The sequence below is a fragment of the Erinaceus europaeus genome, chromosome 20 (assembly GCF_950295315.1).
Source record: "Erinaceus europaeus chromosome 20, mEriEur2.1, whole genome shotgun sequence".
Classification (NCBI taxonomy): domain Eukaryota; kingdom Metazoa; phylum Chordata; class Mammalia; order Eulipotyphla; family Erinaceidae; genus Erinaceus; species Erinaceus europaeus.
In genome coordinates, this window is record NC_080181.1 from 7,933,519 (window position 1) to 7,946,657 (window position 13,139).

A 13,139-nucleotide genomic window follows, 5' to 3' on the forward strand; every position below is an offset into this window, starting at 1 on the left:
AGAAAGGGAGAGAGTGCTTTTCTTTTGAAGCAGTTCATTTGAGGGCACCACCTCACCGGACACCTGGGCTCTAGACAAATCATTAAAGCAGGCTATGGTTTATTCTAGCCCCTTTGATAATCTTTTCTTTCCATTCAGCAACCTCCTCTTCTTGCTGACAGAACATTCTCATTATAGTCACTCATCAAGGCCCTCTCTGTCCCATGACTCACAGTGACCTTCCTCTTCCCATAATTATTTCCACTAGACCATAGCCAGGGGCATAGGACAATCTACACTTTGACCACTGAAGATGTGGGCTTGTTCCTTTGTTCTAGTCTTTCTGAGTTTCTACTAGATGATTGAAATACCATATTTAAAAAGTGGTTTGTTGGGTCACTTTTCAAAGTGCACTCTTCCTTAGAAATGATGAATTAGAGGATCAGCAGGTGGCTCACTGTGTAGGATTATTAAATTAGAGACTCATTTGGAAGGCGAATTATTGGGAAACTAAAATAATTATTTTGTTATAGAAGCAATTTGCTAAATGATAGTAAAGTTTCTGATTTGACCAGTGACACATAGAATGCCAATATGTCCTGCTCCTAAGCTGTAAAAATAGCTATCCCACTTCCATAATTTCCAGTCTCTTAAATAAAATTGTTTCAGTTGTTCAAATTATTCAGATTTGAGGCAGTATTTTCAGAAATATCCACAGAAAAGGTGAGGTTCAAACTATTAAGATGGAAGTCATTCAGCCACAGAAATGGAAGCTTCTCAGCAGATGAGCTAATTTAAATAACTGAGTGTTGTATTTTCCTTTCTTAAATGCCCCTAAGAATGTTTTCCATTTCCTTTATTTCTCCAACTCCTTTAATTCTCAAAACAAGATTTCAAGCCTCTTCGTACTTGGATGTTTTTATCACTAGACTGTTTTTAGTGTTCTGCTTTAAAATGTCGTGTGCAGGGCGTCGGGCGGTGGCGCAGTGGGTTAAGCCCACGTGGTGCAAAGCGCAGGGACCGGCGTAAGGATCCCGGTTCGAGCCCCCGGCTCCCCACCTGCAGGGGAGTCGCTTCACGGGCGGTGAAGCAGGTGTCTATCTTTCTCTCCCCCTCTCTGTCTTCCCCTCCTCTCTCCATTTCTCTCTGTTCTTTCCAACAACAAAGCAATGTCAACAATGGCAATAATAACCGCGAGGCTGCAACAACTAGGGCAACAAAAAGGGGGAAAAAATGGCCTCCAGGAGTGGTGGATTCATGGTGCAGGCACCGAGCCCAGCAATAACCCTGGAGGAGAAAAAGAAAAAAAAAGTCGTGTGCAGTGTTCTAGATATGAAATGGATTACCTATAGCAGAATGATCAAGCTGTCATCTTTCCTATTATCCTATCAATGAAATTGAAGATTATACCAACTGGGGCGAGGTGGTGGCACACCTGGTTGAGCGCACATGTTACAAAGCACAAGGACCCAGGCTCGAGCCCCTGGTCTCTACCTGCAGGGGGAAAGCTTTACAAGTGGTGAAGCAGGGCTGCAGGTGTCTCTCTGTCTCCCTGTCAGCCCCTTCCTTCTTGATTTCTGGCTGTCTCTATCTAATAAATAAATAGAGATAAAAACAGATTAAAAGATTATACCAATCTGCTTTGATTGGCACATTTATCCATTCAAATTAATTTTTAAATGTTTTAATCTTTATTTATTTATTGGATAGAGACAGCCAGAAGTTTTGAGGGAAGGGGGTGATAGGAAGGGAGAGAGACAGAGATACCTGCAGCCCTGCTTCACCACTCACAAAGCTTTCCCCTTGCAGGTGGGGACCAGGGGCTTGAACCTAGGTTCTTGAGCACTGTAACACGTATGCTCAATCAGGTGCACCACCACCAGGCCCCTCATTGAAATTTCTTATATTTTTAAAGGATCTATTTTGTGAACAAGATAAATAAAATCCCTGCTCTCGTAGAGTTGGCACTCCATGACCTTAGACCATGCATTTGTGAATATATAAGTCCAGAATTGAATTTAAACATATCTTGAGGTCCTGCTCACCAGGTTCCTGCCGACTTCACATCACTACAAGCCACTACTTGTCCACAAACCAGTCCTGTTCTGAAAACTTTCTGGAGATAACATAGCACACCACATGTAAGTGTTGTCAATCTTTCACAATAAACATATTTAAATCATAACATTGTTATCTCCCCCCATACTGGAGGTTTTAAAAAAAATTTTTTTTATGCCTGCAAGATTCTACCGCTCCTGGGAGATTTTTTTTTTTTTTTGCCTCCAGGGTTATTGCTTGGGCTCGGTGCCTGCAGTAATAATCCACTGCTTCTGGTGGCCATTTTCCCCCCATTGTTCTTGTTGCTGCTGTTTCTGTTGTTGCTGCTGCTGTTGTAGAAGACAGAGAGAAATTGAGGAGGGGAAGTCAGAGGGGGAGAGAAAGATAGACCTGCAGACCTGCTTCACCACTTGCGAAGTGACCCCCCTCCCCCCCCCCGCCAGCAGGTGTGGTGCTGGGGCTGGATCCTTGAGTGGGTATTTGCACTTCATACTATGTGTGCTTAACCCAGTGCCCTACCGCCCAGCCCCCTTCCAGAAGATCCTTTTTTTGTTGTTTTTGTGTCATTTCCTTTTAAAGGAAGGAGAGAAAAGAGGAAAATAGAGAGGACAGAGAATTAGAGGAGCAATACCACAGAACCACTCCACTGCTCATGAATACAATGTCCTGCATATTGTATTCCCATGTTATGTCAGACGGTTGAACCCAGGTCATTGTGCCTGATAAACTGTGTGCTGTATGAAATGAGCTATCTCCCAGCCCTTTGTACCCCTTTTTCAATTGTCATTAACCCACAATTATGTGCTATATCCTTGCCTTTCTGAAAACTATAAGCAAAGCTGTAGTAAGGTGTCTTTGTAAAGAAGCAACCATAGTAAAACAAAATATACAGTCTCAGCTGTTTTAGAAAGATGGAAAGAGGAAGAAATGATTCATAGAGGCGGAACGTAAGCATTGCTTTGCAGTTAATTACCTGAAGGGCAGCAGTGTGCCACTGACTGAACACAGTTATTAGGGAGCTCATCACCCACCATCCCTGTGTTGGCCATTTGATTACACTTGTTTCCATCCATGCATGTGGACTTTGGGCATTATTTTCAATTACGCCATAAACATGAGTTCTGATTTATGCAGAAATCAGAATGGTTTTGCAGCATCACTGACTAAAGTAATAACTGTTATTTCCAGGCACTTTTCAAAAATCATGAGGCTCTACTTTTGTTCGGAAGCAAGGACACCTAAGGTCACTCAGTTTAGCATAAGCTAACCCACAGGGATTTTTCTCGCAGCCACAGGCAGGGCTGTTCTCCTCACTCCTAAATCTAATCAATCTTTTTGATTTTCCTTCCATTTCATCTACTGTGTGTTCTGGTTCTCAACCCATTTTGCATATAGAGAAGAATGGTCTTCCAGACAACCTGCCTGTCCCTATCCATCCTTCTTACTGCAGCCAAGGTTCTCATCTATTTTTTTCCTCTTTTGAAAACATATTTTATTTATTTTTGATAGGACAGCAAGAAATTGAGAAGGGAGAAGGAGATAGAGAGGCAGAAAGAAATATACATGCAACACTGCTTCACCACTCATAAAGCGCCACCCCCAACCCCCAGGAGGTGGGGTCTGGGGACTTGTTCCTGGATCCTTACTCATGGTAATATGTGCACTCAATAGGGTACACTGCCACCAGCTCCCCCACCTTTTTTTTTTCTTTTTTAGACAGACAGATACTACAGCACCCAAGTTTCCTTCAGTGTGGTGGGGGCTAGGCATGAACCTGGGCACATACCCAGCAAAGCAGCACACTATCCAAGTAAACTATCTTGCTGCTCCAGGGTTCTCATCTGAAGCCTCTTACCACCTTCTTTCTCTCGAACTTCTACCTCTCATCCTGCTGCTTGTTGAGTTTTCCACACCAACATCTCATTTACAGTTGCTTTGTTGCAAGGTCATTTTCGTTCTGTCTTCTTTCCACTAACTTTTCTCTGAATTTTCATATGGGTGGGGATTTTTGACTCCTTGTATCATAAATGGGGAAGAGAGCTGAGGGGAACTGTAGGCTCCTGTGTATTTTCAGCTTTGTGCCACATTCTAGTGACTATGTAGGTTCCAGTTTCCTTGGCAGAGAGATGGGCTATATATCTTGGCCAAGCACCCAAAGTTGATTAGAGAAGTAGGCAAAACAGTAAAATTAAAAATCTTAGGGACCTTACAGGAAGAGAGGCTTACATGAAAGATGGTGAGGAAGTAAAAGACTCTGGGTCGGGTGTGTGTGTGGTGAGGAGAATACAGGTCCAAGAAGGATGACATAGGATCTGAAGGGGGTTATATTGTTATATGGAAAGCTGGGAAATGCTATGCATGTACAAGCTATTGTATTTACTATCGAATGTAAAACATTAATTCCCCAGTAAAGAAATTAAAAAAACAAAAAGAAAGATGGTGAAGAACCAGCAGGGAAGGTGAATGGCAGGTGGGCCCTAAGCTGGACCTGGTCAGACACATGAATGTGAGATCAGAACAACAGAGTGATAGGAGAAGCTTTGTAAACAGGGGCATTGGAGCCATTTATTCCGACAACTTGGTTAGGAAAAGCAGCATAAAGTACTCTGCAATGTAAGTTGGTATGGACATTAATCAGTTAGATTTATTTTATTCATTAGTATGCAAGTTTAAAATTACCACTTGCAAAGCTTCCCCTGCAGGTGGGGACTAGGAGCTCAAACTCCAGTCCTTGCACATTGTAATGTGTGCTCAACCAGGTGTGCCACAACCTGGCTCCCTCTCTCTTCCTTTCTATCTCTTCTTACACACCCCTCAATTTCTGTTCTATCGAATAGGAAAGAAATGGTGTAATACACCACACCCAGTCCAAGGTTCCCCTTGTGTTTTCCCTTACTGTCCTTGCTTCTTCATTTCTACCTATGAGTGAGATCATCTAGTACTTATCCTGCTCTTTCTGGTTTATTTCTCTCAACATGATACCTTCTAGGTCTGTCCAAGATACGGCAAATGGCAGTGACTTCACTTGAGTATCTGCGGGTACATATGCAAGTATTCTCTTGTGCATATAGTCACCATAATTTTCTTTTTAAAAAGTTTTTAAAAATATTTATTTTCACTTTTCTTGCCCTTGTTTTTTATTGTTGGAGTTATTATTGTTGTTATTGATGTCGTCATTATTGGATAGGACAGAGAGAACTGGAGAGAGGAGGGGAAGACAGAGAGGGGGAGAGAAAGATAGATACTTGAAGACCTGCTTTACCGCCTGTGAAGCGACTCCCCTGCAGGTGGGGAACCAGGGGCTCGAACCGGATTCCTTACGCCGGCCCTTGAGCTTGGCACCATGTGCTCACCATAATTTTATTAGCCACTCATCTGTTGCTGAGATTTGGGTTGCTTCCAAGTTTGGATTCTAATAATTCTGCTGTCATACCGTCCCTAAGTCTGAATGTATATGTGAGCAGAACTTCTTTTTTAAAAAATATTTTATTTATTTTATCTTATTATAGAGAGAAACAGACAGACTAGCACTGCTCAGCTGTGGGTTATATTGATGCTAGGATTAAATCTGGGACCAACAGAGCCTTAGGCATAGGAGTGTTTTTGCAAAACCATTGTGCTGTCTCCCCAGCCCTGTGAGCAGGACCTCTAGAGACCTCCCTTATACACATCCAACTGGCCAGTAGATGTGCTTCAGCCTAAAAGACCTGTTACCTAAGGAATCCAGATTGCTTGTAGATGATTATCTATATATGACTTCCTCTCTTAGCATCTGCTGGTCTTTGACTGTGAGGCTTACTTTGAGAAAGTTATAGCAAAACTGACTCAGTCTAGGTAGATGATGTTTCTTTTTCTTTTCTTTTTTTTTAATTTGCATTTCTAACATAGTTAAAGGACATAGAAGGGAAAAAAAAAGAATGCCTAGAGTTCTATTAAACTAAGGGGGAATAAAGAAACAGTTCAGGAAGTAAGCCACATATATTTGCATCTTTTAAAAGTGAGATCAATACAGTAATCAAACAAAAGCCTATTAAGCTATGAGACAGAGCTACAGATCTGTGTTGTCTCTAACAAATGCCTTTAGTCATCAAGAAGTAAAATGTTGCAAGGAAAGATTAAATGAGTCTCTGATTTTAAATAGATTTAACCTTGCTAAAAACATATGTATAGTCAGCTTTTACTACTAGGAAGAAACAAAGGTAAAAAATACAGTTTGCTTTAAAATGCAATAGAAAGCACTGTTTTTGTGAATGCTAATATAGGAAATGTCTGCAGAGCGCCCATAAAGTAGATTGTATTATCGTAGGCACCTTGTGTGAAGTCTAATTTTAGTTAGTTTTTGCCATCAGAAAGATGATAACATCACAGTGCTCCCATAATAAAGAAAAATACATTAATCTCTTTTTTTCCCCATGGGGAGAAATTGACATACTAAATAACTCAGTGATAGGACCTTCTGGCTCCCTGTACCAAATTCTTAGTGAAGAGAAGTAAAGATGAAGGAGATATTACACAGAAATCAGACCTTTAAAAAAAATCACTTGACAAAGTTACATTTTAAATCATTCAAATATAGAACTAGTTTAAAAAATTGAGTTTTAAAAATAAAATTTTTGGGGGCCAGGTGGTGGCGCACCTGGTTAAGCACACACATTACAGTGTGCAAGGATCCAGGTTTAAGCCCCTGGTCCCCACCTGCAGGGGGAAAGCTTCACAAGTGGTGAAGCAGGGCTGCAGGTGTCTCTCTGTCTCTCTCCCTCTTTACCTTCCCCTCCCCTTTCAATTTCTCTCTGTCTTTATCCAATAATAAATAAATAAAATAAAAATTTAAAAAATATTTTAAAAGTTTAAAAAAATAAAATAAAATTTTTGTTGTAGACTTGTCTGATGAAGTACCTATTTCAAGTCAGTCTGAACAAATGACTAGGTACATGTAGCATATTTCTGTATAAATGGTGTCTAGCTAGGAAAAATAAGGAGGAAAGGATAGTAGAGGTGTGTTTGTGTGTGTGTGTGTGTGGGGGGGGGGTAATCCTTATGGTTATTTGGCCTGAAACTGACCTTGTACTTGATTTACCTTCAGAAGATAATTTCATCACCTGTAGTAGTTAATGTAGGCCATCAAATTACTCTGGAATGCATTTAAGTTGATTTGAGGACTAATTCTGATTTTGGCACAGATAAAATGCCCAGATTTCTGAAACCTCATTTAGTTGTTCAACAAATGCTTATTAGGCACCTATGCTAAATATTGCATTAATTAAATCTGCAGGAACAAAGAGGGATCATCCATTATTCCTGAAGGGGATAATCATACATAAGTAGATTTTTTTCATGACTGATCACCCTTGATTTATATTTGCAGGTATCAATAAGATGGCCTATGCCATCTTCTCTCAAGTCTACATTATTTGGGTGATTATATATTCTATGGGTACAAATTATAAATGGCAGGCTCACTCAACATAGCAGGTAAAAAAAAAATACTGTGTGTGACATGTGATGGTTTGCCAACGTGACCTAGAACTGGATACTTAGACCAGGGCAGGGGAGTTACTGAGGAAAAAAAATACTTGAATCTTATTCATTCAGAAAGATTTACATATTCTTCAAGGTTGTAACAATTAAAAAGTCAATAGATTCAAAATGCCTTGTAGATTACCAAGAACTTGCATAACTTCAATGATCAGTTCTGTAATGAAGTTGCCTCACTCCCCCCCACTACCCCCTCAGATGTGTGTACAGGACATCTGGGCTTCCTCTCTCTGACTTCAGTCATCGGAACCAGGGTTGAGATTAAGAGTTGTAGCTCAGACAACAACAAGGAATATGAAGGTCCCAAGGTAGAAGAGAGAGGAGGACAAAAGTGGCTGACAGTTCACAGTGTGAGCAATGGTGATCTGGCAAAAACAAATTCTACAGAAACTCACAGAAGCCACAGGATGCTCAGTGACTTCAAGAACAGAAAACACATCAGATTTTCTTGCTCATATACCCTCAAGCCTAGTACAGGACTGAACTTGGGAGATATTGTTGAATTGATTGATTAATAAGAAAGTCATGGCTGAGCCTACAAGTACGTGTTTAGAGCCAAGTCAAATCTAAAGTTTCACTTTGCCCCATCAGTTCTCTCTGCCAAGACAGAACTGACTACTTGTCAGGCTGAAATTGTAGAATGAAACATTGTGGTAGCATTTTGGAGAGTTAGGGGAAGGTGACTTCTACTGAAATTAAATAACAAAAATAAAAATGAAATAAATGGAGGAGACAAAGAAAACAGCTGTTTATTTCCTGTCACCAGGCTCTGTGCCATACACATCACATGCATTATTAGATTTAATTGTCACAAAAACATCCGTGAGAGACACAGACATTGGTTCCATTTTATCAATTAAGAAACCTTATCACAGAATGTTTAAGTAACTTAGAACTGTGCTCTGTGGTAGAACTAAGGGTCAAACCAGACCCATTTGACTTTAGGCCCCATTTCCCAACCTCTGCTCTTATATGTCCTCAAACTTGTTCTCCATTAAGAATCATATGCAGGACAATTGGGCAGTGGCACACTGGATTAAGTGCACATAGTACAAAGCGCAAGGACCTGTGCAAGGATCCTGGTTTGAGCCTCTGGATCCCCACCTGCAGGTGTGTCACTTCACAACCAGTGAAGGAGGTCTGTTGGTGTCTTTCTCTCCCCTTCTCTATCTCCCCTTTCCCCCTCAATTTCTCTCTGTCTTATCCAATAAAAGAAAAAAAAATAGCCCCCAGGAGCAGTGGATTTATAGTGCTGGCACCTAGCATCAGCAATAACCCTGGAGGGAAAAAAAAGTATATACAGTACTTATTCAAAATATGAGTTCCTAGAGCCTAATATAATCTAGAATTTACTAAATCAAAGTCTCCAAGAGAAAGACCATGGACTTGGCATGTTTAACAGGTACCCCAGGTGATTTGATTTTTGAAGTTTGAGTTCCTTCTTTCCTGGTAGACATCCCATTACAAAAATGAATGCATAAAGTAGCAGAAGAAATTTAGATTCTTTATTCTGAAACTTACAATTTTTTTATCTTGTAAAAAGTCTTATAAATTAAGTGCGTATTGGGAGTTAGGCAGTAGTGCATCGGGTTAAGTGCAGGTGGCACAAAGCAAGGACCGGCGTAAGGATCCCAGTTCGAGCCCCCGGCTCCCCTCCTGCAGGGGGGTCACTTCATAAGCAGTGAAGCAGGTCTGCAGGTGTCTATCCTTCTCTCCCCCTCTCTGTCTTCCCCACCTCTCTCCATTTCTCTCTGTCCTATCCAACAACAACGACATCAATAATAACCACAACAATAAAACAACAAGGGCAACAAAAGGGAATAAATAAATATTAAAAAATTGTGTATTAATTTGTTTGTGAGAGAAGTGCATACAACATCTAAAGCAGACCATGGCAAGCGATATTTTACTCTTGTGTCAGAGAGCTAGATCAGAGTGTTAGAGCACAGGATTTGCATGACTGAGGTCAAGGGTTCAGTCCCCAGCACCACCACTGTGGCTTTTTCCTTTGTCTCTTATAAAAATAAATAAATCTCAAATTATTAGTTATGTTATCTAGTATTATTCTTACATATTCTGCCTAGTATAACCCCCTTCAGTTCCATATGTGTTGTCATACTAACACAATTTCACATCAGATGTGTTTTTGAAATTATCTCACAACTTAACTTTTTTCATACATATATTTACAATTTTCCAGAAACTGGGTTTTAGGCAAGTTCCTATATTTAATAAAAATTTATATATATAGTGAAAAAAAATCTTTAAAATATTTACTTGGGGGGGGAGGTAGCTAGGTAGCTAGCATAATGGTTATGCAGGGAGGTTCTCATGCTCGAGGCTCTGCAATCCCAGGTTCAATCCCTGCACCATCAAAAGCCAGAGCTGATCAGTGCTCTGGTTAAAAAAAAAAGTTTACTCCTTTAGTAATAAATAAAAGGTAAGAAATTGTAAAATAGACACATAAAATACTAACTTAAGAGATTGTTTTAAAAAGAGCTATAAATAGTTTGAATTCCAATTAATATTTCATAACATAAAAGGTGGTTAGTCTCATTAAAAGCTAATTAGATTTTTAAATATGAAAATCCCAGTGGAAAAGGTTTTTCTTGATTAAAAATTTTGAACTCATTTTGTAGCATACATTTTGGTCAAGGTTAGGGAAGGGTAATTAACTTCCCTTGGAATACTCAGTAATTACCACTACAGTAAAATTAGGTTAAGCAATAGTAATAAAAGGCAAAGATATTTTCAGGTGCAGTGGAACCTAACACTATAAATACTAGGATGATCTGTTTCATATTTATTCCTAAATTTGATTTTAAGTTAATTCTCACAGATTTCTTAAGCTTCTCAGGAATATAATTTAATTAGCTCTTGTGAATTTAGGCTAAGTAAGCTTTAATGAAAGTTTTTAAAATTAAAAAAAAAACATATTAATTTCAAAGAAACTTTCTCCTGGAAATGGGTTTTATGAAAAAGCATCTGAAAATATAGTCTGCAATTTTAATTAAGGCTCCTTGGTTAGGTTGATCTAGTGACACACTAACTAAAAATTCATTCGTTTGTAGTTTCCAAACATCAAAACACTTTAGCATTTTTTTAAAAATTTTATTTATTCCCTTTTGTTGCCCTTGTTTTATTGTTGTAGTTATTATTGTTCTTGTCGTTGTTGGATAGGACAGAGAGAAATGGAGAGAGGAGGGGAAGACAGAGAGGAGGAGAGAAAGATAGACACCTGCAGACCTGCTTCACCGCCTGTGAAGCGACTCCCCTGCAGGTGGGGAGCCGGGGTTCGAACCGGGATCCTTATACCGGTCCTTGTGCTTTGCGCCACCTGCGCTTAACCCACTGCGCTACAGCCCGACTCCCACACTTTAGCATTTTTATTTTGAAAGTTTCTATATACAATGAGAAGTAGTCATTTTATAGGGTCACTGTTTCCTCTGGAAAGTATGCATGTAAACCACTGGAAATCTGTGCAGTGGCTTAACTGCTGTCACTGGTCTTTCCCAAAGCATCCTGGGTAACTTCCAGGGTAACTGCCTCAGAGCCTTAGGCACAGGAGTAGGTAGCTCTGAGTGATGCAAACTTAAACCTTTGCAATTTATTTCCTGTAAGTATAGAAGTTCATTTTTGTCACTCAAGAGCTTCTCTGGCTCTGCTTTATCATTTTATTTCTCCTTTGTGGAGATGGGGACAATTTAGACAGGTTCAGAATAGGATTTTTTTTGTTTTGTTTTTTTGTTTTTTTTTTTGGAGGGTTAGGTGGGGAGGACAACTTCAAATGACAACGTATCAGATTGAGTTGATCATCAGTGATGTTAAATGACTGCTGAGGGAACCTTCCCTGCAGGCCTGTGAGTATTAATGTGTGGGCTGAGAGGTGTGGTCACTGATTAGAGGGGAATGTGGCCAACAGTCTAGTCGCAGGCCTGCTCCCTATGATAGCTTCATTTTTATAATGGACTTTGTGTAGGTTATCTGGGGCTGTTCAAAGAAGGAAAATGAGTCCAAATTTGAGGGCAGAGGGAATTGCAGAAGCAGGAGGCACATGGAGATAACAGATGGAGACATCTAAAACAGTAAGTTTAGTTTCAGAGACAATTGAGGGAGTGAAAGAAAACCTCAGAACTTGAAAGAAGGCAGGCAGCTAGGATCACGCAGCCACATGAAATGGGAATAGAGTTGATTCATCTGGGCTGAATTTTCAAGGAGGTCCATTTCAGTCTGCATGATAGTTGAAAAGTGGATATAGGGAGCCGATGTCATAAATTTATTTTTTTTAACTTTTATTTTATTGTTTTATTTATTTTACCAAAGCACTGCTCAGCTCTGGCTTATGGTGGTGCAGGGAATTGAACCTGGGACTATAGAACCTCAGGTATGAGAGTCTGTTTGCATAAACAGACTACCCATGCCCAAGAGCCAACATCATTTAGCAAAACAGCTCCTAGGCTGGGAGAACAGCTCACTTACATAGGTACTCCTTCCCACATGTGCTACACAGGGCTGAGCTTGGCCCGCAGCATACTGAAGGGAACTTCAGCACTGTGGGATCTCTTTCCCTCATTCCCTTCCCCTCTCTCTCTCTTTCTCTCTCTCTCTCTCTCTCTCTCTCTCTCTGCCTCTTTGTCTGTATCTGAAAAAGTCAGTCAGGAATGGCAAAGGCCTGGGAGATGACAAACCAAGCAAACAGATCATAACCCCTTGCATAGGAGAGCCAGACACAAGATAGGAAACTATCTAGAATGAAAGTTCCAGAATTGGAATTGAGAGCTTTGTCCAGTGTAAACATTGAGAAAGTCTTCTCATGGTGCCACTTTATCTCTCCAACTTTGGACTTCTTCATTAGCCCCCTTACCTGCTTCCAGTCCCACACCTGGGGCTGCTGCTCCCTCACCTCATACCTGGTGTTCCCTGAGGCACGCTGATCAGAATCTGGCTCTGTACAATCCCTGTCTGCTGCTGTCATAGGCATTTGGGGGTCTCTCTCTCTCCTTCTTCTTTCTTCTTTTCCTTCACTTCTCCTTTCTTTCCTTCTTTCTTTCTTTCTTTCTTCCTTTCTTTCTTTCTTTCTTTTTTTGCCTCTAGCATTATCACTAGGACTCAGTGCCTGCACCACTGTTCCTGGTGGCTTTATTTTCTTTATTTATTCAATAGGACAGAAAGAAATGGAGAGGAGAAGGGGGGGGACTGCAGTACTTGCTTCACTACTGGAAGCTTCCTCCTATAGATGGGAAGCAGGGAAACCCAGGTCCTTGCACATGCTAATATGTGTATCTAACCTAGTCAGACACTGCCCAGCCCCTTGGTCTCTTCTTTCTTTTTTGCCTCCAGGGTGATCATTGGGGCTCAGCGCCTGCACTATGAACCCACTGCTCCTGGAGGCCATTTTCCCCCATTTTTGTTGCCCTTGTTGTTATTGATGGATAGGAAAGAGAGAAATGGAGAGAAGAGGGGAAGACAGAGAGGGGAAGAGAAAGACAGACACCTGCAGACCTGCTTCACCGCCTGTGAAGTGACCCCCCCCCCTGTAGGTGGGGAGCTGGGGGCTCGAACTGGGA

General features: G+C 40.7%; 1 long non-coding RNA gene across 1 annotated transcript in view; it reads left to right on the plus strand.

The window, feature by feature from the left end:
* The window catches only part of LOC132534959 (uncharacterized), a 54,766-nt gene that overhangs the window by 18,694 nt on the left and 22,933 nt on the right, over positions 1-13,139 (plus strand). Inside the window, exon 4 of the long non-coding RNA XR_009546728.1 lies at positions 1,895-2,126. This is a non-coding gene — a long non-coding RNA (uncharacterized LOC132534959). The remainder of the gene's footprint in view (positions 1-1,894; positions 2,127-13,139) is intronic.